This window comes from Drosophila hydei, unplaced genomic scaffold (genome assembly GCF_003285905.1).
Source record: "Drosophila hydei strain 15085-1641.00,03,60 unplaced genomic scaffold, DhydRS2 tig00000367-arrow-arrow-pilon, whole genome shotgun sequence".
NCBI lineage: Eukaryota > Metazoa > Arthropoda > Insecta > Diptera > Drosophilidae > Drosophila > Drosophila hydei.
Window position 1 is genome coordinate 42,242 of NW_022045719.1, and position 9,615 is coordinate 51,856.

Genomic DNA, 9,615 nt, shown 5'->3' on the forward strand with positions numbered 1-9,615 from the left:
AAGAGCGGGAGAGCGGGAGCGAGAGGGAAAGGGAGATGTGAAGAGTGCGGCTGGCTGGCGACAGCCAAGTGAAAGGTGAGTTCATATTTTGTGTAAAAAAGAAGAGAAAAAGGGAAGCGCAGGAATTTTCTTGCATGCGAACTTTTTATTTTATTTTTAATTATCTTCAATTGCTTTTCATTTCACTTAAAGTTATTTTAGTATGAAAATCTGCATAAACATCTTTGGCACTCATGCTATCTCCCTCTCACTCTCGCTCTCTCTGTCTGACGCTCTCCATACGGCCTTTTTGCTGGCATTCAGGCCGTGCTGAATATTTAATGCACACGAGAAGCGCTCAAATGTCAAAAACAGCGAAACCAAAAACGCATTACACAAAGGCTTGCCAGTCCTTTTCGGCTTTTCCTGTTTGAGTCTGTGTCGGTGTGCGTGTGTGTGCGGTTGCACAGGTGAAAAGTCAGAGGTAGAACGCATTAATTCCACTTAATTTGTTTTAACCACAAAGCCAAGCGTTTTCAACAATATGATTTATGTCCTGAACGCTTAAAATAAAACAGTTATTATTTGAAATACAGTAATCAGCTAAGCAGCACATAAAAAGAAAATAACTTTAACTTAACTGTTAAGCCTAAAAAGTCTAATTGGCAATTACAACTGCTTTGCCGTCTTATACTCGACTCATACGCAAACATAACATAAATACTTTAGCTTAAGCTGTTAGGCCTCAAAATCCAATTAGCATTTAACACTTACACACTCTTAGGCTGTACTGTTAACATAGCTCTCCTGCTGCTCATCCTAACAGATTTCCTTCCCCACTGTTACGTGCAAACTCTCTTAAGCACGCATGTTGAAGCTAACAGAGCTGCTAAGAGCCTTAACATTTTAACAGTTTCTTCTCTTTATCTATCTGTTTAGACAATTACCCCCACTGTTACTGTATTTAACAGACCTGTTAAGGCAAAGCTGTTTCGTACATTTCCCTTCGAAATACTGGTAAATTTGTCCCTGCGGTAAGCTTTATTTATGTTAAGCTTGCAAGCTTTACATGTGAGCTTTATTTCGCATACATTCAGCTTTCGCTCTTAACAACCCCCAAAGCCGCCCACGCCAATCCCGTGCAGCTTAGAAATGAAACGCGCTTTTTCTTATTGGCTATGCGCACGGCTTATAAAGGTCCGAGCAGCGCCCAATTAAAGTTCAGTTGCGGCTCGCATTTGGCCGCTGAATGATGCGAAACTTGATGGAATTTTTGGGGGTGCCTCTGGCTTTGATAAATGTCAATTTGCATATTTTAAAGTTATTAAATAAACGATGAGGGGTTTTTTTTGTTGAGCTTAATTATTACTTTATATAATTTCAGATATTATAAATAAATATTACATTTAATTAAATTATAGATACAATTATATTATATCTTTTATATTTTTATTATATATTTTACTTTATATTTTCATTATTTTGAAAAGTTAATAAATGTTCATGAACATTTTTAAACATTATACTTCAACATTTCTAAAAAATATAATTGTTATTTTTATTCATCCGCATTAAGCTTTAAGCGTGTTTCAAACGAGCTTTGTTCTCAGTGACATCGAAAGAAAACTTAAAAATTAATGTTTTTAATGATTTTTTTTAATTTTAATAAAATTTTGCAAAACATTTTTTTTAATTAATTTAATTTTTAACATTGATTCTAGAGCACAGCAATAATGAATTGGTTTATTCTTACACAATTCTTTTGGTTAATTGCTTGATTTGTTGCAGTACATCAATTGGTCCATTAGGAAGCACTTTGAGCAGCTCTGCTTGATTTGTGGCCAAAAGCTTTCACCTTTTACTTTTCGCACCGGCCCAATTAGAGACAATTAACAAGGTCTAATTACGCTCATTGCACCTCGATTCCAGCTACCTTCTCTAACTCTAAAATATGCCGCTGGAGTTCAGAAAAGTCATGGGAAAATTAAATGCTTTTCCAAAGCTTTTCCGCTAAATTTGAAAATGGCGCAGCGCCGAACAGGAATTGCGACGACCCCAAAAATTCACATTAAATGCAATTGAAAATGCACCCAAACGGGGCAATTGGGTAAAAGTAAAAAAGAAAATAGCAGATAAATATGTATATATATATAAAGTGAGCGAGTGTATATATATAATAATGTTACTTCACAAAATGCTTTGAACTTGCGGCAATAAATTCGTTTTTATCGTTGGTCAAAATAGAAATAAAATTCCTAATGAAGAGAGCGCAGCGCCTACAAATTGTATTAAGTTTTCGTTCTCTCGCTTGTGCAATTTTTCAAAACTGTTGAGCGGTCTTAAGGTGCCCTGTAAAATGTGTTCGAATGTATATTGATTGACTAAATATGCATAAGAAAAAAGAAGAAGCCGGTATAATAACATTCATTAGATTAAATAAATATTGTCAGAGACCATTATCAACTTTACTTTATCAGAAATAAGGTAAAATTTAATATCCATTTTAATTAAATATATATGCCATATTTATTTATTAATAGAATTATTAATACAAATTAATATTACTTTTTATTTTTTGTCGCATTTGTATTATTATTATTACTAAAATTTATTACTATTACTTGTTTTTAAAATACATAACTATTATGACTTATATACATTTTATATATTTTTTCCCAAGCATTCCATTTACAGACCATCCAACTAGTCGTATATGCTCAGTTATAAATATTTGATCTTTTCTGGTTCTTTTTTTTTTGTTTCTCTTTGAGTTCATAACGATTGGCAGGCCAACTATATCTATGAATTGTCTGTGTGTGTGTGTGCCTGAATGTGTGCGTATTGCTGAATGCTTTGAAAATTACTCACGTAGCAGAGAGCGCAGAGAGCCTTTTACTAATCCCCGCAAGCGTGACAGGCCAAAACGGAAACCAAAAAGAGAAAGAAAAAAACGAAGAAGAAATTCCCCAAAAAACTTTAAGCAAAGTGAGTCAGAAGCATTTATAGCAAGAAATTGAAGCTTCAGCTCAACTAATGCAGATATCAATGGCAATTGAGCCATTTAACTACGACTTAATTTAGTTAACTTTGATCTACAACTTTTGCTAACCAAACAGGCCTAAATTATAACTGAGCATTTAGGGTTCTTCTCACTTGATTATTGTTTGTTGTTGTTGCCCGTCTGTCCGTCTTTCTGTCTGTCTGTCTGCAAGTTGTGCTGCGGCTTCTAAACATATGCCACAAATAATTGTTATTCAATACGAAACACACAAAAAGCACAGCAAAGCAGGCAAACGAGCTCAACACACACGCAGACACACTGGACATTTACTAAATTGGCTAACAACTTTTTGCTAGGCTCCTTCACTTGATTGTTGTCCCTTTGCTGTTGCTATTCCTGTTGTTGTTGTTGTTGTTAACTCCTGTTCACCAGCCTGTCGTGCTGTCGTGTTCTGTGCTGTGTTGTGTTCTACTGTGTGCCATATGCTTGACCACAACCAGAAACCCGGGAAACATACAGCAATATAAAAAAATAATAAAGGATTCAACAACATTTGACAATCGTGTTGAGCAAATCGCATTAGCTTAAGTAAGCATTGACAAATAAATGATAGTCAACTATTATGCACACTATTTAAGAAATAATAATATATTCAAAACAAGTTTAGACACAGCACTAGCTAAAATTTCCGAAAATAGTATATTAAAATAACACAGACGACAATAATACCCACCAGCACAGCAGACGCGTATCGACTAAATGCTCTAACTATGAGCACCTCTTCACGAACCGATGTTCTCATTATCTGTACGACTCGCGCTTTGCATACGCGCTCTCAGATGAACTAAACCAATAGCGCACGAGCAATGGGCAAGCAAATTGCGTATGTGTGTGTGTGCACTCTCTTAAAATTATAGCAGTCTGCATTCCACACATATCCGTCCAACTTATTCATTGTTCGCGCGCTCAAACATGAGGAAATGGTCAGTTTAGTTTCCACTCATCTTTATTTGACACTCATTTACGATACAAATTACGCTCTATGTTTTCTTTGAGCCTATCTGTGGACTCTATGCCTCGCTCCGAGCAACGGTGCACGTGTAATATCGCAATGTTCAGTTTAGTTTAAACTCATCTTTCTATTTCACTCAATCCAAGCTGCACTCGTTCCCTTCTTTGCGCCTATCCGTGGACGTTATGCCTCGTTTCAAGCAACGAAATACACGTGTGTGTGTTATGCATGTGCAATATTTTAAGTGCTCTCCAATTTACTCACTCGTTCTCCTCTGTTATTTACGATCAAAGTTCCGCTCTGTGCCTCTCTGTGGACTCAATATTTTAAAGCCTTGCTCGCTCAAACCAGAGCTATTTAGATCGATGTATGCATATTATACTATACATAGCTTTAGCTGGCCTCTTAAATTGAGGATTTGAGTATTTTTTGGTATCAATTGTAGTTAAGGGACTGCCAACAACTTGGAATCCACATGCAATAATAAATATTTTAGCTAAGCTTTATGTGGGCATAAATTTCTTACGTAATGTCAAGTTGGCTTAGTTTATTAATTCCTTCTGCCTCTTGCTGCTGCCACTTGTCAACGCTGTTACCCTAACGAAATGTATGTGCTCAGACCCTGCCACGCCCTTCAACGCCCACTCAACACATGTTGGCACATTTTTAAATGTATTTGTGTCGAGACGCAGTCGTGACTGCAGTAAATTCCAGCTAACAAAACACCCAAGGACCGGGCCGACCTCCCCCTCCCACCCCAGCAGCAAATGCGCATTTCAACATTTTGCAAGCTAGGCGAGCAGCGCGCAATGCATGTCTGCAATTTTTTAAGTAAATATTTTGTTTGCTTCGAGTTGTCCCAAAAAAAAAAGAAACCAGAGAAAAGGAAGTGAGCAGCAGGAAGAAGCTGCAGCTGAAGCTGAAGCTGTAGCAAGTGGAAAACTTGAGACAACTGCACAATCCACATCAAAGGAGCAACTCCTTTGCCATTTTGCTTTTATTTCCGTCTCAGTTCTTGTTGTTGACATACGTAGCTGTTGACATTTTGATACAAATCTTCAATAAAATAAAAGCAACTCAAGTACCCGCAACAACAACAACAACAGCTAAAACAAATAGCTAGAAATAAGCTAAACAATAACAAGTGCATCTTTGTTGTTGTTGAGTGAAAAAGGTTGAGAGAATAAGCTGAAAGCTGAAACCATTTCATGTGGAGCATTATCTAAGTACTTGGGGCTAACTTATTGTCAGATATTCGACTTGACGAGGCAGCTATATCTTCTAGTATTTACAGTTTCAGAAACTAACATAAAAGAGCCAATAAATATACACACTTATTTCAAGCCGAATATCTGACAATAAGTTAGCCCCAAGTACTTAGATAATTATTAATTATTAATGTATACGTATATGTATATGGTATACGTATATGTATATGCATATGTACATACACATGTATAAGGAAAGCGAAGAGAACTTACGCGGGTATGCCTAAATATGGGCTGTAAACTGTCACTGAGCTGAGAGGCTGAATACGCATGCATACACACACACACACACACACACGAGTGTTAAAGCGCTCTCAGTCAGTCATAGAGCGTAGCGTAGATAAATTACATACGAACGAATGAGTGAGAGCGAAAAATGAGTGTATACTAAGCTGAGCACTTCCTTTTATTTGAGCTCGCACACAAGCAATTGATCAGTGTAGAAGTGTGAGCGGGAGAGGCTACACAAATTGTATCTTGTTTGCGAGCTGTGTAGATAATGAGAGCCCAAATATCTTCGTAAAATGCTGTGCTTAGGGGGGGAAGTATGCGCAAGGAGATACTTTATACTCTATGCGCGTCTGCTGTGCTGATCGTCGCGATTTTATGTGCGGTGAATCACACTTTTGTAAAAAGCTATTAAGGAATCGACTCAATTATCTTGTGTCATGTGTGTGTATTAATGCTTGATTAATTTATATATTAGAGATATTGTGTTTTAATATTTATTTTATAATACTGATGAATGCTTAAACAATTGTTCTTTATAGAAGATTCTTCTCATAATTCTGCTCTTCGGCTTCTACATAGAAACCTTTCATATTTAGTTCTACTCAAAAGTTGATTCCTATGCGCATCAAGAGCAACACGAGTTACTTCAGTTAAGAATAAATTGTGTGATATGCAATACTCGACTCCCTGTGGCGAAAGCTGCTAAAATTATTTTACATAACGCATACGTCATGTTGTACACAAGAGAGTGTGTGTGAGAGAGAGAGGGAGTGACAGGGAGATGCAGTTCGCAGTTAATCAAATTCCCAGCAGAAGACAAACAATGAAATAAATGTCTTAAGACAAAAAAGAAGTAAAGAGGAAAACAACAAGACAAACATGCACAGTGCCTGATGGAATGCCAAGCTCTACTTGCTCTCAACGAACTTGACACGATTGTCTAGGGGGAGATGCTATTATTTGTTGCTTGTGTAGCTTTGGGTATGCTGATATATTAAATGTACTGTTTCCACTCCGACTTTGAGCAGGTTACATCAAATCAACACAAAACCAATTCAATTACTCAACAGCAACAGCTACAGCTACACCAGCTGGCTCACACGACGTATGAGCGACATTAATGCAATTTTGCCAAATGTCAATCATTTTTGTTTAGCCCACGCCAAATAAATAAAAAATAATAATATGTTCCAGCATTGTTTTTCGTGTTCAGGTAAGTGGGTCGCCTTTTGATGTCGGCTCTGGCACAATTTACAATTAAATCGATTTCACTTAAATCGACAAATAAATGCAGAAAACGAGCCTATGAAGCTGGATCTGTCCCAAGTGGGGTTGGTTTGAGAAACGTTAGCGACTTTTAGAGTTCATTTTCTTCTATTTATTTTCTTGATTTGTATTCATAGTAATAAATATGCTACTCAAGGTAGAGCTTAATCTTGAGAATATTTTAAATATTTATAAGTATGTACAAATAATGTATATAAAAATTTTCATTATTTAAATACTTTAAATCTTACAAATTTAACATATTAGAATATTTTAAAAACATTTTAATTTATAGTTTTTTTTTCGCATTTTTAGATAAGAATTGCATTTAATTATATATATTAATTTTTATATTATTATTTTTCATAATATTTTGATTGCATTTTTGGCTTTTTCTTTTTTAAATGAATGCAATTTTGTCTTGGTTTATTAAGAATTAAAAATAATTTTTTTATTTTATGATTTGTCTTCTTTGAATAATTTATATTTTTCTTTTTGTATTTTTGATTTTAATATTAATTTTAATTTTATTTTAATTTATATTTATTATAATTATTATTATTGACTATTTTTATATCACATTTTATTTTAATTTTATCAAAATAAATAAATAAATAATTCAATTATTTACAATTATTTTCATTTATACTTTATTAAATAGTTTTCAGCTTGCAAATTCATTTGAGGGATGCTACGTTTTATCGCCGCTCAAAATTGGAGATTTTAGTATGGAATCGCTTGAGCCTGGCACATAAATTCGTTACCTTTGTTCGGTGCGTGAGCTAATAAATAAATAAAACGTTGGCACACTCATTAAGGCCACAGCGAGCAAAAAAGGAAATAAAACGGAAAATAGTAAAAGAAAAACAAGAGCCGAATCGAACAATGTGTGGGTGTGTGAGCAGTGCCTGTCGGCAGATTAAAAATACAATTTACGGCAAATCAATTGCGGCTAACATGCCGGCGACAGCAAACGAAAATTAAAATGGCCAACAGAGTGAGAGAGGGAGAGAGCAAGCTACAGACAGACAGAGCGAGAGAGGAGAGTAGAGAAACAACAGCAGCTGAAGCAAAAAATTAAAAGCAAACAAAGTTGCTAACAAGAAAAGAAAAAACCCAAACTGAATCCCAAAAGGCCAAAGTCGCCGCCTCCGCCCACGCCCCCGACCAGGAATGCCAACACACAAAAAAAACGAAAGACTGTGAAATGTGAGAGGCCAGGATAACAACAACAGATGTTGGCATAAATTTGTGTGCATAATAAACAATTTACGATTCCGATACTGATTCCGTGTGCGACTGCGACTTCGACTCCAACTGCAACTTCGACTCAGATGGCGACTGCGACTGCGACTGCGACTGAGACTGCGATAGCGACAGCGAATGCTGTGCCATTTTGCATATGCATCGTTACAATGCTTAGAGCTAGCGCCCGCCGCGCTGTGCTGCTGTGCGCTCGGCTTGCAGGTGAAATGAACGCAGGGCACGCAGCCGATCCTCGCGCTTGAGTTGGAAGACGCACGCCCTTCCCCGTACATAGTTGGACAGTTCGCGGGCAAATGCCAGCAGGCAGTCATCGGCCTCGGGCCGCGGCAGCTGCCACAATAGCTGCACCACAAATTCGCGCCACTGCGCGGGCGCCAGTGTGAAGAGGAGCAGTGCCGATGGCAGCAGAGTCAGCATGCCGAGCGTAAAGTAGCCACACCAGCGCCAATTGGACAGAGCAGCTGGGGACAACTGATGGACGAGCCGCTCGTAGCTGCACCAGCCAATCAATATGGCCAGCTCCGAGATGAACACGGTGCCCAGCAGCTCCACGCAGATGTGGATGCGCGGATAGTGGTTCGGGTAGCGCTTGGGCAGGCATTTCGCACTTCCACAGCAGCAGCAGCAGGCTCAGGCCGAACAGGCACTTGGCCACCGAGGACGATGGCGCTGGCACGCATTGATCCTGCGACTGGCGTATGAACAGCGATATGCCACACAGCTGCAGCAGCGTGGCTGCCACAATTGAGGGCGGTGAAAACCATATCCGTGGAATCTATTGTACAAATCTGTTATAACCCCACGTCACGTGTTGCGCTCATTTAATTTTGAATTATTTAATATGTTTTCCGAAACAAAATAAACACATTTCGAATGTGCTATGCCAGAGCTCAACAAATTCAGCGCCTGCTAACAGGGCGTCGCCTCGCACCTGCCTTCACCTGCTTGAAGTGCAAATGTGAAATAAATTAAATGCAAAATGTCGACGTTGTCAGACCATTATTATGAGGTGAATCTAATCAGGTGTTAGACTACACGCACACACAGAGAAACTCACACACTCACCTGCACACTCAGCTCTCACATTGCTTCAACGCCTTTTGTAGTTGCCAGTCATATTTTATATATATTTTTGGAACTCAGTTTCATGCTTCACTGACCTGCACACACACACACACACACGCGCAGGCACACTTTGGCCACAACTCGACTTTTATGGCGTTCTACTTGGCTTTTAAACACGTCATAAGGCTTTGCCAGCACACCAATTGCTTGGCCTTAACATTTATAGCCTACTTTTGAGGGCGCTCAGCAAATGCGAATAGTTTGCTTTTCCTGTTGCTGTGTGGCATGTGGCATTCGATAAGGCGTATGCGACGTTTCTGCTTGGGCATAGTGCAAAGAGACGGCAAACGCATGAGAAAAAAAATTGAATTATTTTAAAAATATTATAAATAATTTAAAAATAAATTAAATTAAAAACTTGGAAACTTTGCTAGGCTGCTAAAAGTTTATTAACTGTATATATATAAATATATATATTTATGAAACATAGCTTAAACTATTTTTTATGCCAAGTTGGCTTAGCACTG